Source organism: Cervus elaphus, unplaced genomic scaffold, assembly GCF_910594005.1.
Source record: "Cervus elaphus unplaced genomic scaffold, mCerEla1.1, whole genome shotgun sequence".
Classification (NCBI taxonomy): Eukaryota; Metazoa; Chordata; class Mammalia; order Artiodactyla; family Cervidae; genus Cervus; species Cervus elaphus.
In genome coordinates this window covers 89,218-114,905 of record NW_025316746.1, presented here as the reverse complement: position 1 = coordinate 114,905, position 25,688 = coordinate 89,218, and the positions used below count along the sequence as shown (strand labels likewise).

Here is a 25,688-nt window from a genome sequence, read left to right as displayed (position 1 = left end):
ACCAGACCAGGCTGACCCTGTACCTAGACTTCCCGGAGCCAAAAAGAATGCAATGTCCACTATGTAATCAATCACTATCTGTAGTCCTAATAATACCCATTGTTGATGTAGGCTAAACGGCATCTTCAGATGACTTTAGAATGTAAATTTATGGCTGTAACCTGATTGTATCTCTTACTAACATTGTCCAGAGTGGGCTTTGGAGAATTTGGGGGTTGTGAGCTTAGGCATGTACGCTTTGGGTATAAAAGGTTGTCACAAAAATTGGTAGGGGTCATCCCATGGACGGAGGAGCCTGATAGGCTGCAGTCCACGGGGCTGCTACGAGTGGGACATGACTGAGCGACTTCACTTTCACTTTCATGCATAGGAGTAGGAACTGGCAACCCACTCCAGTATTCTTGCCTGGAGAATCCCAGGGATGGGGGAGCCTGGTGGGCTGCAGTTCATGGGGTCGCGAAGAGTCGGACACAACTGAGCAACTTCACTTTCACTTTTCACTTTCATGCATTGGAGAAGGAAATGGCAACCCACTCCAGTGTTCTTGCCTGGAGAATCCCAGGGACGGGGGAGCCTGGTGGGCTGCCGTCAATGGGGTCGCACAGAGTCAGACACGACTGAAGCGACTTAGCAGCAGCAACAGCTCACTAAAGAGGAATCTCTGCCTCAGACCCACCGGTGTAATAAACTGTACTCCACTATCCGTGCTGTCCTTCTGAGTGAGTTTGCTTCCCAGGGCGCATCACTACAACAAAAACAATTGGAAGTTGTTGGAAGACTTTCTAACCATCTTGGAGGTTTAGTTGCTGAACATATGCAGTAGGGTGTCTGTGGGTAATGGCCAAACTATCCTTCTGTTGTATTTCTTGCTTAGGAGGGCACCATTCCCCATTTTGGAGGAACAGATAGATGCATAGAAATCTTGTCATACTGACAAGAAAAAGATCTTTCATCAGATTGGAACAATACACGGGAATATCAATAAACACAACTCCTACTGAAGCTCAACTAGGAACATAAAAAGATGCCTTCACCTTCTGGCAAGTGTAGAGTGACAGAAATTTTATTTATCTTCTTGCTTGAAATACCCTCCCCTTCTTCCCTGCTTCCAAGGGGGAAAAAAAAAAGAAAGAAAGACATGAAACACTAGCTTTCCAGACACTGGAAATAGGCAATAAAAAGAGAAATTTCAGAGAGATGAGAAACAAACAAGGTGAGCCCTACCATTGGTTCAGCTCACTGATTTCAGAGCTTGCAAGTTGGGCATGGGGAATAAGATCTGAGGCCAAGTCCTTGATAGTGAAGATAAAGCTAAGAGCCTGTGGAAAGCAAAGTAGCTGGAATTCATAGGACAAAGATCCAGCGATGAGAGAGATGGAAGAGAGAATCCAGACATATGAAAAAGATCTCCCTCAAATAGTAAACAGAGTTCTGATCAGAGCCTACTTCCAGAGAAATTGCATGATGCCAAGGAAAGAAATTCTGAAAAGATCATAGAACTGTGTCTGGTACTCACATAGGACAGAAAATCTTACTCACTCTCACCAGCCATATTGGGCTACTCAACATTCATCGACCATTGGCTAGAGACCTCAGGAATTTTGCCTCACTCATGGGAACACTCAGTTCTAGACTGACTTACCTAAAATTCATAAAAGCAAGGTCCAAAAACATGAAAGTAATTACAAGTCACTTAACTATCCACCAGAATAAATCTCAAGATTCATAGGAATGCCAAAATAGCCAGTTTCCCCAAAACAAAACTTTGACAATGTCTGGCATCCAAAGAATACCAAGCATGCAAAGAAGCAGGAAAATATATCCCATAAGGAGGAAAATAATCAATCAATCCAAACTGAACCAGATTTTAAATTATAGAGAGGATATTAAAATAGTTATTATGACTCTGTTACATAAGTCCAGTTGAGGAGAGATGTAGAACATAGACAAAAGATGAGACCCAAATTTCAGAGATGAAAAATAAAATATCTGGGATGATACATTCACCAGCTAGAATTAACAACAGATGAGACATTGCAGGGGAAAAAAAAAAAGGATTATGGAACACAAAGCCACAATCAATTTTTAAATATCCAGAGTGAAATTCCCACAGTCAAAAAAAAATTTTAATAGCACGCACAAGTGAAGGGTAGGGCAATTTTAGAAAGTCTAATATAATTGGAGTCCCTGAAAACACTGGGGGGAAATTTCATGAAAGAAAATATTTTTGAAGAAATAATGACAGAAAACATTCCAATCATAATTAAAATTACAAGCCCACTGAACCAAGGAACCAAACGGACCCTAAAACATTGTAATTAAACTGCTCAAATCCACTGAAAAAGAAGGAATCTCAAAAGAAGCATGGATACTGAGAAGATGCATCCAGAAAACAAAAAGGTTATATCAGATTTCTCCTCAGAAGCAGAGGATATAAGAAGATAGTGGTAAAGCAACTATACCCCAATTTAAAAATAAAAACTTTTTGAAAGGAATCAAGAAATGGGAAAATAAACTCTGCTATATACAGTTAGAAAAAAAAAAAAAAAAGAGAAGATGATGGTGGTATAACATCTTTAAAGGATTGAGGTGGGGGAAACTGTTTATGTAGAATTCTACACTTCTTCTCCCCGCCCACCCCACCCCCCCCAAAGTCTTGGAGAGATAAAAATGAAAATTTTACAGACATACAAATGTTGAAAGACTTCATCACCAGCAGAACCACACTACAAGAAATGTTAAAGGAGTTCTCCAGGAAAAAGGAAACTCACACTAGATGGAAATAAGGATGTACACAAATTGATGAACAACAAAAATGGCATCTGTGGGAGAAATATGCAACATTTATTATTGTTATTGGTATTATCATTACTGTTTAAACCTTTTTAAAAACATGCAGCAGTTTAAAGAAAAGTAACAATGATAGATTGTGGAGTTTATAATATAGGCAAAGTAAACATGCATGACAATAGCATAAAGGCCAGCAGGGGAGAAATGTAAAAAGGTGTGACATGGCATGAAGGCAGACTGTGGTGAGTTACAGATGTATGTTGTAAAACCTAAATGAAAATGAAGTTGCTCAGTTGTTTCTGACTCTTTGCGACCCCATGAACTGTAGCCTACCAGGCTCCTCCATCCATGGGATTTTCCAGGCAAGGGTACTGAAGTGGGTTGCCATTTCCAAGCAATCGCTAAAATAACAAAACGCAGTTATAGCTAATAGGCCGATGAAGGTGAGAGAATGGAACCATATACAAAACCATATACAAAACTATGATAGAGCAGTTACTCTTCCAGAACTCTGTCCTATAGACATGTGCACAAGATTGATGAATGCCTATTAATTGTAACAGAAAATGCATAAAGCCAAATGAATTTCAAAGTTAGATGGGAAGGGTTCAATAAATACTAGTACAAACAATGGGAGAAACTTCATTGCTAAAAGGAACCCAGAGGATAACGATGAGATGAAGAATCCTGGGTTCCAAGTGACCTGTTTTCTTCCAGAGCTCTTCCGTGGGGATCAGTGATGTCCTCGCTTATTTCCTCCTGTTGTGCATAAGATTCGGGGAACAAAAGGGTAATGGAGGACTTCTGCACCTTTAGGGGAATGTACAGGGTAGAAATAACCGCAACCCCTTTTCGTTCTAAAAAGGTTAGGGAACGTCCCTGGGTGGGCTCGAACCACCAACCTTTCGGTTAACAGCCGAACGCGCTAACCGATTGCGCCACAGAGACCCCGACGGTACCGCCCCGTTCCCCCTCCCCCACCTCATTCCCTTAGAGAGCAAGCAAGCCTCCCTCTCTAGGAGGAGCCACTCGCCCTTCTCCGAAGAGCCATACCCGCTCCAAAGCCTCCGAAAACCAGAGAAACCTGTGGGAAGCCTGGGGTCGGGAGATTCCGAAAGCAGAAGTGCAGCCGAGCGTCCCCGCCGCGCCTGGCGCCACACTCGCCGCAGAAGCAGAGCCCCGGAGACGCTCCGGGCCTGATCCGAGCGGGCCCCAGGGAAGCTGAACCCCGGGTGGGCTCAGGGCTGCCTCCCCATTTGCTCTGCCTTCATTCGACCGTCTGCGCCCCTGGCGTTGCCCCCTTTCTCCCTGCGTTCAGCCGGCCAAGGGAGCCAGAAAGAGGGCTTGAGAACGGTTGATCAAAACAGAAATATAAAGAGGCGGGAATGAAGCCGGGGAGGCAAGGACAAAGCAAAGATAACTTCTGCAAGCCCGTGCAGAGACAAGGACTGGACGCAGGGGAAATGAAAAATGCAGCAGACTTGAGAGGGCGTAACGGAGGGAAGATGTGAGAGAGAATCAGGAGTGCCTGCAATTATCCAACAACAAAGCAGCACAGTAATTGGAACGGATTCGTCAAAGTTAAAAGAGCAATATCGCACTTCGCCTGCCGTACAGTGGCGCGCCGTGATCGTATAGTGGTTAGTACTCTGCGTTGTGGCCGCAGCAACCTCGGTTCGAATCCGAGTCACGGCAGTGTTTATGTTTTGCATTGTATCTACCAAAACAACTCTTGGCCTGGTCGCCGACCGCCAAAACGAGGAGGGTCAGGAGAACGGAGGTCACCAGGTGACAGAACTCTGGACGTGCTCCAGGTCTCGCCATTTAAGAGAAAATATCTATAGACCAGGTTCAAGCTCTAAATGAGTCTTGTATGTATATTCCACGAAAGAAACTGTCTAGTTGTATGGGGATTTTGTTTGTTTTTTGGTGGAAATATTTCAAGTATCAGTCATGCTTTTTTTTTTAATACAAAATAAAACAGATTTTAGAGTTTACAGTATACTGCAAACTGGTCATGGTCTACTCGGGATTTTCTGACATCCCACCTCCCATTTTTATCCTGAAAGGAAATTATTGTGTTTACAGAACAAAATGTTTGTATCATTAATGGACAGCTGTTTTAATATTGTAATGTATAGTTGTCACCAGGATAGACAGAAAATTTTTATCATTCAAGCATGGCCCTTGATACTTTCCAGGTAATGCATATCCATCCTCTGATACTCAACTCTGATGTCTGCTCATTCAGGTGAGGCTTCTTTCTTCAAGTTCATGTGAATGAATATATAATTTTTCTATCTAGCTATTAACAAGCAATGTGATGTTTTTGATATATATGTATGTTATTGAATTTCTCACACCTTAATTTTGGCATTATGCCAATATAAAACTATGTCACAAATAATGGACATTTGGATAATTTCAAACTACAGCTTTTGGGAAAGGCTCATATAAATGCCATTCTACTAGTTATTTGTGGATATGAGCATAAAAGTCCATTGAAAGAAAAGGAGTAATGGACAGGAAATTGTCAAGGAAGGCAAGACCAATGGCTTTCTATCCTAGAAATTTTAGTATGCCAGAGTGGAGAGGAGCAGTGAGGCAGGTCATAGAAAAGTGGAATATTTACTGCCACTGAAGAGCACTGAAAAGGTGACTAGAAAGTAGATTATGGCTGCCAGTTACCACGTCTAAACACTCACGGTTCCATAACCTTATTTGCCACTAGCAACAGCTGCAGAAAATTGCCTCCTCTCACTTCTGCAATTTCTGAGTGCATCTCCATAGACCTTACATTTTTCACAAAATGTAACTCAAAATAGTTATAGACTGAAAAGGAACATACTAAATTATAAAAGTTCCAGAAGATAGCATAGGAGAAAAATCTATGTTACCTTAGGCTCGACACTAAGTTTCTTGGGTACGAAACTCCATAGTGTGATGTAGTCCGAGAATGGGATAGGAAAAAGGATATGAAGTTTCAGTTTCAAAAATTCCAAACCTCAGAGGTTTCAGTGGATAAACTTGGTGCTTCAAAGACATACTCCCAACAAGAGGGGTCTGCAGCATTAGCGGTTTGGAAGCACTTCATGGCTTCAGAGGGCTGCAAAAACTAATTTTTCCAACTAAGACAGTTCCTTAAAGGGTAAGGAACACAGCATCTTAAGCTGTGAATTAGTCGGGAATCAAACCCCAGTCCCCTAGATGGGAAGCAAGAATTCTACTACTAAACCACCAGTGCTTTCCTCTGAGCCCATGTTCTCAGCATCACTAGAAAGAGTCACAGGAACAATGTTGCAAAGCCAGTTCAAAAAATCAGTTTATACAAGCCTCTTTACTGGAAATGCAGAACAAAGCCCCAAAAGCACACCCAGAACAGAAGTTTGTACAGGAGGTTTAGGTCAGGAAACACCATCAAGATGTGAAATTCAAATCAAAATACTGGACTTCATTTCCTCACTTAAGATGCATTTTCTTTGCCCTCCCATGGCTTTGTGCCTTCCAAACCCTTTCCCCTCACTCTTGAGACAAACACCAATTCTTCCCCAAACAGGCATTCCGGACCCAGAGACAGTTTGGGAGGCTCAAAATTTGGAGATGCGCCTGAGTTACTCCAGAAGATCTGAATGACAATTAAGCCTCTCTTCTCCTACGGCTCTTTTTCTTTCTTTCTTTTTTTAAAAAAAATTTTAAAGCAATTTAATATCCTCCTCTCCTGATTCAATAACAGTAACATAAATTATAACAAAAATTTATTCAAGTGGACAGCTAAGTGAATTTAATCTATTCTCTTCAGAATTAATGATTAACCAGATAAGATACTCTCTTGAGTTGTTGAAAAAGGCCAAGAATCAAATGGCCTTGCTTTTAAGCTCTTGTGTTTGAGAGAGACCTACAAAAGGGTGAATAAATGAAAATTTCGCTCCAAGATTTCCCTTTAGCCCCATCCTCTTTGGTCACTCAAGGAGGGCATGCAGAGAAGAATGATTGCATTTGATTCTGGGTAGATGCTGGATTGCTACTCTTCTAACATAAATTTCTTTTGCCCTTTGCCTTGTCTGATATTCAAATTATCCCTTTTTTCTTCTTCTTTTTTTTTTAAACAATTAGCCTGGTATAGGCCAAGCACTAATCCATGCACAATCACTGCAGAGCCCCAGAGTTTCTCTCCTCCTGAGCATCTCTTTTAAGTCCTTAGAAAAGCCCAAGGATCAAAATGGCCAGTTTTCAAACTCTTGTGTCTTACAGAGACCTACACAAAAGTATAAGTGAAGTTTTTACACCAAAGTTTATTCTCTTCATCACACCACACCATACCTTTCTCCTCTCCTTCCCAGCTCTTGAGTTGTTTTCAACTCTGAAGATCCACTCAAGATCTTTTTACCACATTACACTCAAGCAAAACTATTTTTGATCATTTTATTCTCCACCTTTTTCAGTTGTTATGCTGCAGTTCCAGTGCTTTGCAGACTAATCATTCTGCCTGTCTTGCTAAATTTATTTTTTCTTTATCTGTTAGTGTGTGTGAGAAACAGAAAGAGAGAAACTTTCCTTTATTTGCTCCCCTCTCTCTCTTTCCTTGTTTAACAACTCTAGACTGTAAACTATGCTAGGCACTGTGCTATCTCTTGAAAATATTTTATTTACATACCTAGTCTTGGTTTTGGGGGGAAATATAAATCTTTTTCTTATGAAAATATGTCTTTGGAAGACAGAGTCAGGTAAAATGTGATTATGTTAGAACACAATGTCAAAAACAAAGTGGACACATCACATATTCAATTCCGGCAATCAGGAAAGTCTCTCCAGGGGAAACTTCTGAACTGAGACCTGAAGAATGAGGATGAGTTTGAAGAATGAAGAGGGAGTTGTGAAAGGCCTCCCTGTGGAGAGAAGCAAGTCCCTGAAAGGGGGAGAGTTCCTGGAACATCAAGTTACTTCACTGTCGCTGGACTTGGGGATTGCAAGAGGTATCTCGATGATAAGGAGGGGGAGAAGGAGAGTACATGTTGTAGAGGTAATAAGACATTTTAGTGAAGGAATATGGGGATACTGGGTGGCTTTAGGCAACAGGCATGTTCAGATTTGGGCTGTGCAAGGTCACTCAGGATACAATGAGGCAAATGAATACTACTTAGCCATAAGAAAGAACAAAATTTTGCCATTTGCAGTCCATGGATGGACTTGGAGGGCATTAAGCTGAGTGAAATTAGTCATTCAGAGAAAGACAAATACCGTATGGTATCACTTATAGGCAGAACCTAAAAAACACAACAAACTAGTAAATATAACAACAACAACAAAAAGATAAAAAGACCAAACTAATGGTTATCAGTGAGTGGGGGGGCAACATAAGGTTGGGAGTGTGGAAGGTTCAGACTATTACGTATAAGATAGGCTCAAGGAGGTATTGCATGACATAATGAATATAGCCAATATTTAGTAATAACTGTAAATGGAAAGTAACCTTTGAACTTGTATATTTTGAAGTCTTAAAAATAAAATTTTTAATTAAAAATATTTTTTTACTTGCCTATTCTGGCAAGTTAGACCATTTTCTCTGACTCTTTAAGACCATTGCATAGACTCTTTAAGGTAAAATTTAAGGTTGAAGGTCTAGGGTTATAAACAAGGGATCTGGATGAATCTCCAATGTTTTTCTTCAGGGGTCTATTCTGTGATTGGAAAGAGCCTTTCTCAGAGCTGTAATGTGAGCTAACAAAACCAATATTTCTATATTTTCATTTGGGGGTCCCCACTGCGTGCTATTGCCTGATTGTTTTTCTCTTTTGCAAGCCTTTGCTTTGAGTGCCTTTCAGTCTGTGAGTTCTGTCTTCCAAAGACAACACCTATTTGGGAAGTCTTTTGTTGCCCCACCACCAGGCCCTTGGTCACGGGAGATTCTTTCCGGAGAGCTGTCAAATGACTGCTTGTGGCAAGCATTGGTGGTTCAGTGGTAGAATTCTCGCCTCCCACGCGGGAGACCCGGGTTCGATTCCCGGCCAATGCATACTGGCCAAATACTTTTCACACTTCCTCCTTGTTTTGCCTACTGCACAGTCAGGTCCGAATACTACGCGGTTTCGGCCACCAGGAGCAGGAAAAGGAGAACTGAAAACCTCGAGGTGGTTCTGAACAGAAGACTGTAAGGTGACGACTCAACTGGGGCTTTGCAAAGCTCTGAGGTGTTTGGGTATATGGAGCAGCATTTGGCGGCTGGCAGCGCAGCAACTACCTCGCTGGTGGGTTCGTACCTTTCAATGTGTAAGTATTTCTGTGGGCCTTTGATTTAGAATATTTGGACTTGTTAGTTTTCAGTTTTTCTCCCAGAAGGTCGTAGCAACCCAAAGAGCCATCAGGTCGCTGATTCGCACTCTGGAGTTTGGGCTGACGGATGGGCCACAACCTACCAGGGAGCGAGAATTAAGACAGCAGCTGCGGGCCCGGCCGACCACCACCCCCCCACCCCCCCACCCCCCCGCCCGCGCCCCGCCAGTGTCCCGGGAGGCGCCAGCGGCCCAAGGTAGAGGAAAGCTTGAGGGGAGGAATCCGCGAGGACAGGACCGGGGATGCGAAGACGGGGTCTTGCGCAGTAGTGGCGAGAGGTCTCTGAGTCTGTGCGCCGGACGCTGTGATAAAGTTAACATCGTCAGCCACCTCGGCCTCTGAGTGTCCTGTGAGCCCATCGGTGTTCCAGGAAGGATATCCTGTACCTGGAAATATGTGTCAACAGTACTATATATATAGTTGTTCAGTCGCTAATTCGTGTCCGACTCTTTGCGACCCCATGGACTGCAGCACGCCAGGCTTCCGTGTTCATTGTCTCTCTGAGTTTGCCTAAGTTCATGTCCATTGAATTCGGCGATGCCATTCAACCATCTCATCCTATGTTGTCTAATTCTCCTCCTGCCTTCAATTTTTCCCAGCATCAGAGTCTTTTCCAACCAGTTGGCTATTTGCATCAGGTGCCCAAAGTATTGGACCTTCAACTTCAGCATCAGTCCTTCCAATGAATATTCAGGATTGATTTCCTGTAGGATTGACTGGTTTGACCTCCTTGCTGTCCAAGGGACTCTCAAGAGTCTTCTCGAACACCACAATTCGAAGGTATCATTTCTTCGCGCTCAGCCTTCATTATGGTCCAACTCTCACATCCCTGCATGACTACTGGAAAAACCATAAGCTTTGACTATACCTTTGTCACTAAATTGATGTGTCTGCTTTTTAATATGCTGTCTAGGTTTGTCATAGCTTTCCTTCCAAGGAGCAAGCGTCTTTTAATTGTGTGGCTTGCTATCACTGTCCACAGTGACTTTGGAACCCCATATTCTGTGTAGTAATTATTATTTTCCTCGTCTACACAGTTAATGTGGCTAATTAAATTAATTTATTTTCTAAAGATCATCAACTATTTTCCAAGATAAGACCAATTTTGTCATAGCATTCAATGAGCTTTCTTGGTGATTCAAATGGTAAAAAATTTGCCTGTTCAATCTGCTGGTCAGGAGGCACTCCTTATTCCCTTCTTCCTGTCCCAGTGTTCTTTCCTAGGGAGTTCGATGAACAGAGAGGCTATATGTCCCATTGGATCCCAAAGAGATGGACACGACTAAGTGATTACTTCTTACATACATTATTACTATATTATTTTGATTCAGTATTTAACACTTTCCACATACTTTTTAAATTTTTCTTTATTTTCACATACTTTTGTAACATATTACTTGATTCAGTATTTTCAAATTACAGCTATATTCAGCAATGACAGTCCTATAACTTCTGTTTGTTACATTGTCTTTTTTGGAGAGTTTGGCTTTAGTCTAAACTCATACAATAAATTGGAGAAAATGTGGCATCTTTTAATTCTTTTGGAATTTCTTTGCTCAGGAGCCATTTCTTCTAATGAACATTTTTTAGTCTGGAGCTTTCTTTGCAGGGAGATTTTAAAATTCTTACTTGAAACAATTTAGTGCTTGTAGACTAGCTCATTTCACCCCCTCCACCCCCAAAATCATTATTGGGACAAATTATTCAGTTCCTCTAAAATATTTGTGTTTAAGAGATTCACTTATTGTTCCCTTATGTCTACAAGTTTAGTAGCAATGACTTCCTTTTTCTCTCTTAACAGTTTTATCAGCTTTAATAGTCTCTTCAAAGTCAACCATTTATATTTTCTCTTCTGTGTATTTATTTCTAACTTTGAAATTCCTGCTTTTCTAGATAATTTCTACTTCTATCTGCTTTTGTTATTGTTATTCTTTTAGTAACTGTAAGATGAGGATTTATCTCTTCAGCAATCAGCCTTAATTTTCATAATTTGCATTTATGTTTGTGTTCAGTTCAGTTCAGTTGCTCAGTCATGTCCGACTCTTTGCGACCCCATGAATCGCAGCATGCCAGGCCTCCCTGTCCATCACCAACTCCTGGAGTCCACCCAAACCCTTGTCCATCGAGTCGGTGATGCCATCCAACCATCTCATCCTCTATCATCTCCTTCTCCTCCTGCCCTCAATCTTTCCCAGCTTCAGGGTCTTTTCAAATGAGTCAGCTCTTCGCATGAGGTGGCCAAAGTATTGGAGTTTCAGCTTCAGCATCAGTCCTTCCAATGAACACCCAGGACTGATCTCCTTTAGGATAGACTGGTTGGATCTCCTTGCAGTCCAAGGGACTCTCAAGAGTCTTCTCCAACACCACAGTTCAAAAGCATCAATTCTTCCACGCTCAGCTTTCCTTATAGTCCAACTCTCACATCCATACAAGACTACTGGAAAAACCATAGGCTTGACTAGATGGACCTTTGTTGGCAAAGTAATGTCTCTGCTTTTTAATATGCTGTCTAGGTTGGTCATAACTTTCCTTCCAAGGAGTAAGTGTCTTTTAATTTCATGGTTGCAATCACAATCTGCAGTGATTTTGGAGCCCCCAAAAATAAAGTCAGCCACTGTTTCTAATGTTTCCCCATCTATCCACCATGAAGTGGTGGGACCAAATGCCATGATCTTAGTTTTCTGAATGTTAACCTTTAAGCCAACTTTTTCACTCTCCTCTTTCACTTTCATCAAGAGGTTCTTTAGTTCTTCTTCACTTTCTGCCATAAGAGTGGTGTCATCTGGGTGTCTGAGGTTATTCATATTTCTCCCAGCAATCTTGGTTCCAGCTTGTGCTTTCTCCAGCCCAGCGTTTCTCATGATGTACTCTGCATATAAGTTAACTAAGCAGGGTGACAATATACAGCCTTGACATACTCCTTTTCCTATTTGGAACCAGTCTGTTGGTCCATGTCCAGTTCTAATTATTGCTTCCTGACCTGCATACAGGTTCCTCAAGAGGCAGGTCAGGTGGTCTGGTATTCCCATCTCTTGAAGAATTTTCCACAGTTTATTGTAATCCACACAGTCAAAGGCTTTGGCATAGTCAATATAGCAGAAATAGATGTTTTTCTGGAACTCTCTTGCTTTTTTGATGATCCAGCAGATGTTGGCAATTTGATCTCTGGTTCCTCTGCCTTTTTTAAAACCAGCTTGAACATCTGGAAGTTCACAGTTCACAGTTCACAGCTGAAGCCTGGCTTGGAGAATTTTGAGCATTACTTTGCTAGCTTGTGAGATGAGTGCAATTGTGCAGTAGTTTGAACTTTCTTTGGCATTGCCTTCCTTTGGGATTGGAATGAAAGCTGACCTTTTCCAGTCCTGTGGCCACTGCTGAATTTTCCAAATTTGCTGACATATTGAGTGCATCACTTTCACAGCATCATCTTTCAGGATTTGAAATAACTCAACTGGAATTCCATCACCTCCACTAGCTTTGTTTGTAGTGATGCTTCCTAAGGCCCACTTGACTTCACATTCCAGGATGTTCAGGATTTGAAATAACTCAACTGGAATTCCATCACCTCCACTAGCTTTGTTTGTAGTGATGCTTCCTAAGGCCCACTTGACTTCACATTCCAGGATGTTCAGGATTTGAAATAACTCAACTGGAATTCCATCACCTCCACTAGCTTTGTTCGTAGTGATGCTTCCTAAGGCCCACTTGACTTCACATTCCAGGATGTCTGGCTCTAGGTGAGTGTGAGTGATCACACCATTGTGATTATCTGGGTCATGAAGATCTTTTTTGTACAGTTCTTCTGTGTATTCTTGCCACCTCTTTTTATTATCTTCTGCTTCTGTTAGGTCAATACTATTTCTGTCCTTTATTGAGCCCATCTTTGCATGAAATGTTCCCTTGGTATCTCTCATTTTCTTGAAGGGAGCTCTAGTCTTTCCCATTCTATTGTTTTCCTCTATTTCTTTGCATTGATGGCTGAGGAAGGCTTTCTTTTCTCTCCTTGCTCTGCATTCAAATGGGTATGTCTTTGCTTTTCTCCTTTGCTTTTTGCTTCCCTTCTTTTCACAGCTATTTGTAAGGCCTCCTCAGACAGCCATTTTGCTTTTTTGCATTTCGTTTTCTTAGGGATGGTCTTGATTCCTTTCTTTTGTACAATGTCACGAACCTCCATCCATAGTTCATCAGGCATTCTGTCTATCAGATCTAGACCCTTAAATCTATTTCTCACTTCCACTGTATAGTCATAAGGGATTTGATTTAGGTCATACCTGAATGGTCTAGAGGTCTTCCCCACTTTCTTCAATTTAAGTCTGAATTTGGCAGTAAGGAGTTCATGATCTGAGTCATAGTCAGCTCCCAGTCTTGTTTTTGCTGACTGTATAGAGCTTCTCCATCTTTGGCTGCAAAGAATATAATCAATCTGATTTCGGTGTTGACCATCATCATCTAAAGACGGGTTTAGCTTCATCTTCGGTATATATGTAGTATATCAGTTTTGATTCAGAATATTTCCTAATTTTTATTTTCAAATATGCTTTGATACAGGAGTGGTAGAAGTGTTTCTAAAATTTCAAATACAAGAGATTTTGTTCTTATATTTTATAACTGAATTCTAGTGACTAGTGGATTCTCCTGAAATGTCATTTTTGGATAGCTCTACAGCTCTGCTTATACTGAGCCACCGGCCTTTAGGAGGACAGTTATATCGGCTCTAAAGCCTCCGAAAACGGGGAAAACCCATGGGGAAGCCATGAGTCCTGCAATTCCGAAGGCAGAAGGGCAGCGTCTCCGCCACGCCTTGCTCCCCTCGCTGTAGATCGAATTTAAGCCAAGACTGCTGTAATCATCAGTAGTATTAACAACATCGTATGGTCACGATGAGCCACAGGCCAGCTGGCAGCCACAGCATTTTTTTGTAAGTTTTTGAAGGCTAGTATATTCACACTGTCTTGGCTGTTTTATTTGTGCACACTTACAGAAATTCTTACTTTTCTCACTTTCATGCTCTTCTCCGATTCTCCATCCGCACTCTGCTACTTAATAAAATCAATTTTTATCTCTCAGGATCTGGCGCAAGCCTCCTCACAGGCTTCCTGGGAGGTCTCGTCGTCTTATTCTTGCATTCACCTGCTCTAACTCCTTTTCATGTTTCCTCTTTGGATCTGGTCTCTTTCCAGAGAGATTCTTCTGCACCCAGAAGGGCCACATCTACTAAATTGCTGCCCAGGGGCGAACTTGGTTGAGTGAAGGCGGAGCAAACCCAGAGCCACCTCTGAGCCCACTGGCAGTTCAGCTCAGGCCCGGGGCGTCTCTGGGGTGCTGCAACTGTGCGGCAGGGGAAGCAAGGCGTGGGACTTTGGAATCACATGACTCACGGCTTCCCCATGTGTTTTTCCGAGGCTTTAAAGCCAATATAACGTCCTTCTAAAGGCGGGTGATCTTCACGACCCAGATAATCATATTGGTGTGATCACTCACCTAGAGCCAGACATCCTGGAATGTGAAGTCAAGTGGGCCTTAGAAAGCATCACTACAAACAAAGCTAGTGGATGTGATGGAATTCCAGTTGAGCTATTTCAAATCCTGAAAGATGACGCTGTGAAAGTGTTGCACTCAATACGCCAGCAAATTTGGAAAACTCAGCAGTGGCCACAGGACTGGAAAAGGTCAGTTTTCATTCCAATCCCTAAGAAAGGCAATCCCAAAGAATGCTCAAACTACAGCACAATTGCACTCATCTCACACGCTAGTAAGATAATGCTCAAAATTCTCCAAGCCAGGCTTCAGCAATACATGAACCAAGAACTTCCAGATGTTCAAGCTGGTTTTAGAAAAGGCAGAGGAACCAGAGGTCAAATTGCCAATATCCGCTGGATCATCAAAAAAGCAAGAGAGTTCCAGAAAAACATCTATTTCTGCTATATTGACTATGCCAAAGGCTTCAACTGTGTGGATTACAATAAACTGTGGAAAATTCTTCAAGAGATGGGAATACCAGACCACCTGACCTGCCTCTTGAGAAACCTGTATGCAGGTCAGGAAGCAACAGTTAGAACTGGACATGGAATAACAGACTGGTTCCAAATAGGAAAAGGAGTATGTCAAGGCTGTATATTGTCACCCTGCTTAGTTAACTTATATGCAGAGTACATCATGAGAAACGCTGGGCTGGAAGAAGCACAAGCTGGAATCAAGATTGCCAGGAGAAATATCAATCACCTCAGATATGCAGATGACACCACCCTTATGGCAGAAAGTGAAGAGGAACTAAAAAGCCTCTTGATGAAAGTGAAAGAGGAGAATGAAAAAGTTGGCTTAAAGGTTAACATTCAGAAAACTAAGATCATGGCATCTGGTCCCATCGCCTCATGGGAAAGAGATGGGGAGACAGTGGAAACAGTGGCTGACTTTATTTTTGGGGGCTCCAAAATCACTGTAGATGGTGACTGCAGCCATGAAATTAAAAGACGCTTATTCCTTGGAAGGAAAGTTATGACCAACCTAGACAGCATATTAAAAAGCAGACACATTACTTTGCCAACAAAGGTCCGTCTGGTCAAGGCTATGGTTTTTTCCAGTGGTCATGTATGGATGTGAGAGTTGGACTGTGAAGAAAGCTGAGCGCTGAAAAATTGATGCTTTTGAACTATGGTGTTGGAGAAGACTCTTGAGAGTCCCTTGGACTGCAAGGAGATCCAACCAGTCTATCCTGAAGGAGATCAGTCCTGGGTGTTCATTGGAAGGACTGATGCTGAAGCTGAAACTCTAATACTTTGGCCACCTCATGTGAAGAGTTGACTCATTGGAAAAGACCCTGATGCTGGGAGGGATTGGGGGCAGGAGGAGAAGGGGATGACAGAGGATGAGATGGCTGGATGGCATCACCGACTCGATGGGCATGAGTTTGAGTAAACTCCGGGAGTTTGTGATGGACAGGGAGGCCTGGCGTGCTGCATTTCATGGGGTTGCAAAGAGTCAGACATGACTGAGTGACTGAACTGAACTGAACTGAAAGGTGGGTGGCTCAGTGTGAGGCGGAGAGGGTGTGCTTGCTCTCCACCTGAACGAGGTAGCAGGGAGGTAGGAGAACATATGACCTCTGATTGTCTCTGTGGCACAATCAGTTAGCGCATTCAGCTTTTAACCAAAAGGTTGGTGGTTCTAAGTCCCTCCCAGGGATAAGTCTTTCTCGCTATAGAATGTAAAGGATTGGTAGCCATGCCTTCTCTACAGAAGCTCTCCTCCCTTAATGGCCAAGACAGGAACCTCCACTACTATATTTCTCCTGTCCCTTGTATTTTGTGCACCACAGGAGAACCTAAGCCCAGATCATCGCTGATCCTCCGAGAGGAGTTCAGGAGGAAAACAGGCTACTCACAATTGAGAAATTCTCAAAGACTAGACTCATCATTGAACTGTGAATTCCTATAAATCGTGAAGTTTCTTCCATTGTTTGTAATAATATTTATTTACTCCTTTGCATATACTTTTGGAATTAGCTTAGTTCTATTTTATTATGGGTTTCCTGGGTGGCCCTAGGGGTAAAGAATCCACCTGCCAAAGCAGGTAGGCCTAAGAAACCCAAGTTTGATCCCTGGGTTGGCTATATCCCCTGGAGGAGGGCAAGGTCACCCACTCCAGTATTCTTGCCAGAAAATCCCATGGACAGAGGAGCCTAGGCTCGCAAAGAGTCAGACTTGACTAAAGCCACTTAGCACATATGCATGCTTGTATTGTTACAAATAATGCTGCAGTCATCTTTCTTATACACATCCATAGGACAGAATGCCAGAAGAGCAAATGCTCTATCGTAGATTATATGTGGTTTTGTATATAAGTCAATGTATATAATTTTCTTGCCTCTGTTGACTTGTTAGCTATAACCTGTTATTTCAGCAATTGCTTTAGGCTTTATGCCATCCATCTGTAACTTACCACAGTCCACCTTCAAGTGAAGTCATACCAGTTCACATTTCTCCCCTTCCTGCCTTTATTTATTTTGTTGCATTTAACTTTGCATATGTTAAAAACCAAAGTTTATAACTATCCAAGTAACAACAATCCAAGGTTATTACTTTTCTCAAACTGTCCTATTTTTTCACCAGCCCTGGAACTGACTAGACTCGAGCCCCACCCACTAGCCAGCCAATTGAAGTGTCTGGACCCCTCAGAGTCACCTTTGTCAGGATCTAGCCCCACCTACCAGCAGTCTGACTTTGGGACTCCTGGGCCCTCCAGCCAGACCAGACCTCAGGACCTGGCTTTGCCCACCTGTGTGCCAGTACTAGCCCTAGCACCTGGGGGTTCCACAGCCAGCTGCCTCTTGACCCTGCCATGCTAACCAGTGGCTGCAGATCCCAAACAAGGCAGGGCCTAGCAATCAAAGAGACTGGAGCCAGCTAATCCTACCAGACCATGCACTGTGGTCAGCCAGCCACAACAAAAGGACCCATGCAGCCCACATACAGGGCACCCCTAGAGCATATCAATCTGATGAGAGGGTAGCAGGCTGCTGGGATCCATGGAAGTCCCCTACAAATGGCCACTTCTCTAAGGCCAGGAACATAACCACCCTACCAGATGTAGAGAAATAAAAACAGTGCGTTAGCAGAATGAGGTCATGCTCCAAATGAAGGAACAATATAAAACTCCAGACTTAAGTAAAGTGGAGATAGGCAGTCTTTTACATAGTTCATGAGGTTCTCACAAGGGATGGTTTGCCATTCCCTCCTCCAGTGGATCATGTTTTGTCAGAACTTTCCGCTATAACCAGTCTGTCTTGGGTGGCTCTACATAGCTTCATTGACTTATGGCAAGCCCCTTCACCCCCACAAGGCAGTGATTCATGAAGGGGAAAAGTAGAGCTGCAATCTATAGCAGGAAAGATGCATCCCTGGGTGGACTCAAACCACGAACCATTCAGTTAACAGCCAAACAAGTTAACCAATTGTGCTACAAAAACACCCTGAAATCATGGAATCAGAAAACGGTTGCTTCTTGGCAGGAAAGTTGTGACAAACCTAGACAGTGTGTTGAAAAGCACAGACATTACTGCAGACAAAGGTCCATATAGTCAAGGCTATGGTCTTCCCAGTGGTCATGTACGATTGTGAGAGCTGGACCGTAAAGAAGGCAGAATCCCAAACAATTGATGCCTTCAAACTGTGGTGCTAGAGAAGAATCCTGAGCATCCCCTGGACAACAAGGAGATCAAACCAGCCAATCTGAAGGTAAATCAACCCTGAATACTCGTTGGAAGGACTGATGCTGAAGCTGAAGCTCCGGTATTTTGGTCCTCTGATGCGAACAACAGACTCATTGGAAAAGTCCTTGATGCTGGGAAAGATTGAGGGTAGAAGGAGAAGAGGGCGTCAGAGGATAAGATCACAGGATGGCATCACCGATGCAATGAACGTGAACTTGGGCAAACTCCGGAAGATGGTGAGGGATTGGGAGGCCTGGCGTGCTGCAGTCCATGGGACCTCAAAAAGTCAGACACAACTGGGCAACTGAACAGCAACAACAGGCAATCTACCCCAGGAAAGATTAGATTTCAGAGATGCAGAGAGCAGAAAAACAGGTGATTCTCAGAGCCCAGGGCTGAATGCAGCTGTGCAAGGCTCCCAGTCGTTGCCTCACTGCTCATCACCCCTCACCACTCCCTCCCTGCCTGAATGCGGCTTTGCTCAGAGGCCAGGCCACAAGGTGGGTTCCATCCTACTCTAGCTGTAGCGCTGTGTGCTGGGGGAGCCAATGTGATGGTCTCTTTCAAACCTCAGTTGCCTTATGAATCAGAGGCAGACTTGGTTCTCAGTGGGTGATGAGCATATCCATTTATTTCCTGTTTCCTGACCTGACTCCAGGGAACCTCTCCTGGTTAAAAGCACACGTACCAACTCCCTTTCCTCCCCAACCAGCTCAATTTGTGGAGCATGAAATTCTTCATCTTTGTGTCTTTGGTTTGAGCCCCATGCAGAGTTGAATTCGTTCTCTATTTTTCTGTCATGAAAATCAAATTGTTTCACAAGTGTGCTGGGGTGAGAGAAAGCCAAGTTTGCCTCACAGGGATGCATTTCTTGGTTTTCTGAGACATGATCCCTGTCAATGTGTAGAGGAGATTTAGGCCCCTGAAGAGAAGGTGTGGGGATTTTCAGATGGAAAGATAACCTGAAGGCGAGCCTTCTCCTGTGTCCTCCTTGGAATGTCTGTGGCCTGGCCTCTAAAGACCTTACTCAGAGCAAAGAAAGGAGGCCTGGTTCCTAGTGCTGAGTTGGCTTACGGTAGTAAGAGAACTTCTCCTGGGTTTGGGGAAAGAAAAACGCAGCTACACGTTCTGCCATAACCCACCCCACTTGCCCCATTTTAAAAAAAGAACGGGAGTTCAGGGGTGAAAGTTTCAGGGAGAAAAAAAAAAAAAAAAGGAACCTGTTTCTGCCCGGGGGACCTTTCCCGTGTTAGGTGAACATGATAACAACCACACTAGGGAAACCACGTGAGTACTAACGCCTAACGACAGCTACAAGGAATGAACTTGTCGCCAAGACTGGCCCACCAAAAATTTTTAAAGAAAAAGGACCCTGGGAGCACCTTCGATCTCTCAAGCACGTAGATTGCAGCTCCCGAGAGACCTTCCTTCGGGTTAGGGTTCCTCACCTCCCCCGAAGTGAGGTCCCTGGGGCTCCCAAGTCCAACTGAGTCTCCAGTTCCTCAGCCTAGCGCCAGAGACCAGAGATCACTCCACTGACTTCCCATCTCCCAGAAGCCGCAGGAGCTGGGAGTGATGGGCGCGTCTGAGCCGCAAGCAACCTGGACGCCCTTCAGTGTAGACGCCGCCCCTCCCCGGCTGCGGACAGGCGGTCAGTCAGTGCTCTTGGCTCTTGGAAATGAGCGGTGTTTCTAATTCACCGGGGAACCCGAGGCCCGGCCCTCCCCTCTGCTCCCGAGCTCCTGATCTTGCAGTCCTTCTCCCCCGACGTCCGCGGCAAACGGGGTTTCTCAGGTTCCTGCCGCTGTGGCTTATTCTAGTTGTCCAATATAGTTCAAGTCCAAGACTTTCACCACGCTTTCACGTTTAGCATGAAGAGCAGCAAAGGCTGAAGGCTCAGGTCTTTTGTCTGTTTGAAAATAGCGAGCATCAACGCAGGCCGAGACTTTCTTTCCTGCCTGTATTGAATTCGCTTGCAGACCAGGCCCGGCATAAAGCCGCGGGGGAGCCAGGCTCGGCCCAGACAGATCTCAAGGTCGTTCATTCTGCCCTCATTGTACTTGAGATTCTTCTTGAGAAACAGTTTTGTTTTACCTTTTACAATGCCTGAAACGCCTTTTATAATTTTGCAGTTCAACAGATCATGAAGTAAGAATTTTAACCTAGGACGACAGAGGTCAAGGCAATTTTCCCAGAAAGCTGGCGTCTGGAGGGGTTTCCGTGCCTCACAGCAGGCAGTTGCTTTTTGCTGAGACACTTAATGCAGTGTTGTCTGTGTGTCTGTCTGCCTCTCGTTTCCTTTAGAAGCAAAGGGTAACACGCTTGGGGATGCACGTGCGTTTTCTCCTGCAGTGGTGTTTCTTCTTTTCTTAGTGCGGCGGTCACCGCGTTTCCTTCAGGTCTGAGGTTCAGGGCTCCGACCCCGAGGGAGGCGCGGGCGGCGTGCGCACCGGCCCCCTGGCCGCGGGGCTCCGCCTGGTTCCGCGGGAACTCCGAATGCGGTCGAGGGTGCGACCGCGCGGCAGCATCCTCACCAGCGCTGGAGCCTGAGTCCCCAAAGAGGCGGACTTGAAAACTGCTTTAGATCACGACGTTACATGAGATGCGCCTGCTTTCCTCCCATCCGGGTCCTAGTTTTCACCTCTCACGTCCAGCCAGAGGAGCGGATTCGCGGTCTTTCGGTCCGGTCCAGCGCGCTGCCCTTCCACGTAGACTGGACGAGGGAGCGGTGGTTCTTTCCCCGACAGAGGAGGGGGAAAGAGGGACCGCCTTTCTCGGGAGAGTCGTTTGCCCAAGTCCAGAGTCGCGAAAAGGAGGGACTGGGACTGTGTGGGCAGAAGTAAACATGGACGGAGAAGCAAACGCGAAGTCCTGACTAATTGGATGTGGGTCTGAGGAAAGCGCTGCGTCTGGGACAATTAGAGGCCTGAGCCCAGGGAACTGGAGATGGCGTCATCCAAGGCGGGAGAACTGCCGGGCAGCAGGTCGTGGGGGAAGACCGCACGGAATCCAGGTCTGGGCGCGGAGCCTTGTTTGCAAGCGTTTATCCAGCCCTCCGGGTTCCTGCACCCGCCAGGAGTCTTTTGTGACCTTGGGGATCCCGACGTCTCACCCGCGCGGCTCCCCTCCCGCCTCTCCTGCCCCCGCCCCGGCGACCTGCTCTCCACGCGCGCTCCCCGGGAAAAGGCGCGTCTCCAGGGCAGTTGTGAGGTGCGCCCGAACCGGGCAAGTCGTGGGGACGTGAGGGTCAGGCGGACCTCGCGGGCGCGTCCACTGTCACGCAGAGCGTCCGGCTTTTGGTGTGGAGCTCCTCATTTGGAGAAAGCAGGGAAGGAACGTTCTTCGGGTACAATTCCTTGGAGTGGGGTGCAGGACTCAGAATAGGAGGGCGAGAGACACCGCACACTCTTTTCAGATTTCCTATTGAAATTTATGATGCATACAGCACGTGGTTCCCTGGTGGTCTAGTGGCTAGGATTCGGCGCTTTCACCGCCGCGGCCCGGGTTCGATTCCCGGTCAGGGAATCGAAGTGTCTCTTTTGCTTTCATCTCCGCGTACAGACTTTTCCCTTGCTCCTTGTGGCTCAGACCGTAAAGAATCTGCCGGCAATGCGGGAGACCTCAGTTCGTATTCCTAGGTCGGGAAGATACCTTCGAGCCGGGAGTTGTCAACCCACTCCAGTATTCTGACCTGGAAAATTTCAAGGACAGAAGGGCCTGGCCTGCTACAGTCCACGACTAACACTTTCATTTTCCACAAGTGTGATGCACCCCAGTGTCCCCATGCAGTAAAATCTCTGCATTGAACCCTTAAGTCAGTGAGATTGGGCCGCAGGGCCAGGGCACCTCCCAGAGTGGTGGGAGGGCATGAGAGGAGCAGCCTGCCCAGCCCTTCACCTCCACTCCTCCCTTGATCTCAGAAACCCAAAATCTCACTTTGAGTGTCCATCTAAAGAGAACTTGGGACCCGAGCACCAATTACTCCTTTAAAAAGAAATACTGAGCACCAATTACTCCTTTAAAAAGACATACTGAGCACCAATTACTCCTTTAAAAAGAAAAAGAAAAAAAAAAAGTTTGAAACCTATACAATTTTACAAGTATATTAATAGTATATATTCTTCACTTCCCCGGTGCCTCAGACAGTAAAGAATCTGCCTGCAATGTGGGAGACCTAGATTTGATCCCTGGGTGGGGAAGTTCCCCTGGAGAAGGGAATGGCTACCCACTCTAGTAATTCTTGCCTGGAGAATTCTATGGACAAAAGAGACTGGCAGGCTACAGTTCATGGGGTGGCAGAGAGTCAGACACTGCTAACCCTCTCACTTTCATTCTTCACCTAAGTGTACAGTTAACATTTTCCCACATTTGCTTTCTCACTCTCTCTTCATATACATGATTTACTCCACCATTTGAAAGTAACTTGCAGACATCCCAGGATCACTCTTTGGGCCACTGTTGCTCCCTTCCTTTGGCATGTCCCTCAAAACCAGCTTTTGCAGGACCTGTTCTCCAAGGCCAGGGGAAGATTTTGTCCTTTTGCCCTGTTCTCCGTAGGCTATAAGAAGCTTCAGGTGAAAATTTATTCTGCTCTTCTGATAGGGCAGGCCAGGCAGGCCTAGAGTTTTTAGAAGGAACAGGACTAGGCTAGTATCCGCTCAGACCTGCTGCCCTGTGGACTCAGCTTAGTTGCTTTAGTGGGCTGTGGGGTCTTGGGTTAAACTGAGTGCTGGAACCACTCACCTTGGGAGAGACCCTTCAAGAAAGTGAAGCTGTTTCCTTGGTTCTAGCCTGGCTCTCTGTGTCCTGCTAGAACATTTTATAACAAATTACTTTACTCACTTCCCTCTCCCTCCTCCTCCTTCCCCTCTGGTAACCATTACTCTGTTTTCTGTACCTATGTGCTTGTTTTTGTATGATTTGGTTTGTTCATTCATTAAAACATTTTAAAAATTCCATATATGAGTGAAATCACATAGTATTTGTATTTATTTGCTTATTTCACTTAGCATAATACCCTCAAGTCCATCCATGTTGTAGCAAATGGCAGATTTTGTTTAAGGCCGAGGCGTACTGTGTTGTGTATATATGCCACATCTTCTTTATCCATTCATCTGATAGACACTTGGGTTGTTTCTATATTTTGACTATTGTAAATCATGCTGTGATGTACATATGGGTGTATATATCTATTCCAATTAGTGGGTTTGTATTTTCTAGGTAAAGACCCATTAATGGAATAGCTGGATCATATGGCTGTTTTATTATTAATTTTTAAAGGAATCTCTACACTTTTTCCATAGTGGATGCACTAATTTAAATTCCTACCAGCATTGTAAATGCTTCTGACTCCACAAAAAAGTGAAGAATCTTTCCTGTGGTGGGAGGGTGAAGGGAGCAAGTGGTAAATTATCTCCTCAAAAGTAGGGCATAATTGTCAAGAGCTTTCCAGAGTTGTCTGAATCACTGTTGTTAGGTAGATGGCTGCCTTGTAATAATGGTGCTTAGTCTTTTTTTTTTTTTTAAGATAATCTTGTTAAATTTTTAAAAACTATTTTGGGAATGTCTTTTTTAAGAATCTGGCAGTATGCAACATTGTTCTACTCTAAAACCACCCTGGAACTGCTAAAGGATTTTCACATATTTAGTTTACTTAACACTTACTGAACCTATGCTTTAACAGCCCAAGAAACAATGGCGCTTGGCCCTGTCAGGCCCTGGTCTTGAACAGTCCTGGCTCCAGTCTGAGGTATCTTGATTTGTGGTTCATATTCAACTGTACTTCTCTCCAACCTGGGTTAGTGACCAAGCTTCTACAGCCAGGATTCCAGAGGAATCCAGGGACACACTTGATGGGGTTTTTTCTTCCCCTTCCATAGATGTTGAAATAAAAGGATACGTGAAAGTCTTTCACAAAAGCAGTTTCTACCTACTTTCCATCTGAGATACTTTCCTATAAGAACCTGTAGTGGGAATTCCTAATAATGTACTTTCACAGCCTTGAGAAATTCCACAGAAATAGCATCTGGAAAAACAGCATATATTAAGAAATTATGTTAATGATTATCTTTCATGTTTTTCTTAAGAATAATCTCCTTGTTACAAACCCCAAGGCCAGACCCAGAAGGGAGTATGACTGGGATCATGAAAGCATGGACCCTGGAACACTGGGTCGACATCAGGCCTGAGTGCTGCCTGCTGCTGCTGCTAAGTTGCTTCAGTCATGTCTGACTCAGTGCGACCCCATGGACAGCAACCTACCAGGCTCCTCTGTCCACAGGATTCTCTAGGCAAGAATACTGGAGTGGGTTGCCATTTCCTTCTCCAGAACGCTGCCTATGCACTTGCTAATTGTTCCAAAGACTAGCCCAGAAGGGAACGGCCTGGGGTAAACACAAGGAGATCTGGACTATGTCAGTGTAGTCCATGACATTTAGGGGTACATGATTAACACAGCATGTGTCTTGAGAAAGGTAAGATCTGAGAAAGTCTTGTAGTCTTCAATTAGGACTAAGAGCTGGACTCAGAGTGGACTCTGCACCTCAGTCCAGTAGAGGCTGCAGGTCCCCTGACCCATTGCACCAGATTTCGTTTTCTGTCTTCATTCTTGTCACTTGCTCCTGGGCCATTAGGGCAACAAGAACCAACTAAGGGGATAAAGAATCTAAAATCAAAAGAAGTATAGTCACTATGGCAGTCTGTGTTTTCTGGACCTTGATCCTCCACTAGGTGGTAGCCCAGTGATGAGAATAGTTCACACTGGCCTCATGGCTGGTCTTTTGTTCAATTCAAGCATGTAATCAAGAGCTGACTTGGATAAGAGATTTATCATTTTAAAACAGCCAAATGCCCTGAGACCTCCAGGCTTGGCTATGGAACTGTTTAAAACATGAAGACCTGGTTAGACTATTAGACTTGAAATCTGATGAAACCGAACAAAGGAAAATAACAAGATCCAGAGGGATCTCCCATTTCCGAGGGAAAGTGAGAAAGAAACACTGAAGCTTAAGAGAAACGAGCTGGCAGAGCAATGAAATGAAGGGGAATAAAGGGTGCCGGAGGGGAGGAGTCCCACTGATCTTGGCTTGCACAGAGCTCTCTCACGTCTCTGATCTGTGCATGTGCCCTAACTCCTGCAGGAAGCATCCAGGAGCTCCCAGATTCAAGGGGTGAAAACTTTCAACTGGTATTCTGTTTTCAAATCAGGAGATTTGAGATTCTGACTCCTGACTGAGATGTGGGATGCTAATCCAGATGTGAAAATCCTGGGTCCTTGCTTCCAGGGAAAGGCAATACAGGCCCCAAGCAGAAGCCTATGCTCTCCTTCCGCTGAAGCACTGTCTTAATTCTCTCTGGATAT

The 25,688-nt window shown here is 44.4% G+C and overlaps 4 non-coding genes across 4 annotated transcripts; 3 read left to right on the top strand and 1 right to left on the bottom strand.

The window, feature by feature from the left end:
• Positions 1-3,664: 3,664 nt before the first annotated feature.
• On the bottom strand, positions 3,665-3,738 carry TRNAN-GUU. Its single transcript has one exon. It is a non-coding gene; the product is annotated as a tRNA-Asn (tRNA).
• Positions 3,739-4,413: 675 nt separating this feature from the next.
• Positions 4,414-4,485, top strand: TRNAH-GUG. The gene has a single exon. It is a non-coding gene; the product is annotated as a tRNA-His (tRNA).
• A 4,247-nt stretch (positions 4,486-8,732) lies between these two features.
• Positions 8,733-8,803, top strand: TRNAG-CCC. The gene has a single exon. It is a non-coding gene; the product is annotated as a tRNA-Gly (tRNA).
• A 12,978-nt stretch (positions 8,804-21,781) lies between these two features.
• TRNAE-UUC lies at positions 21,782-21,853 on the top strand. Its single transcript has one exon. It is a non-coding gene; the product is annotated as a tRNA-Glu (tRNA).
• The last annotated feature ends 3,835 nt before the right edge of the window (positions 21,854-25,688 follow it).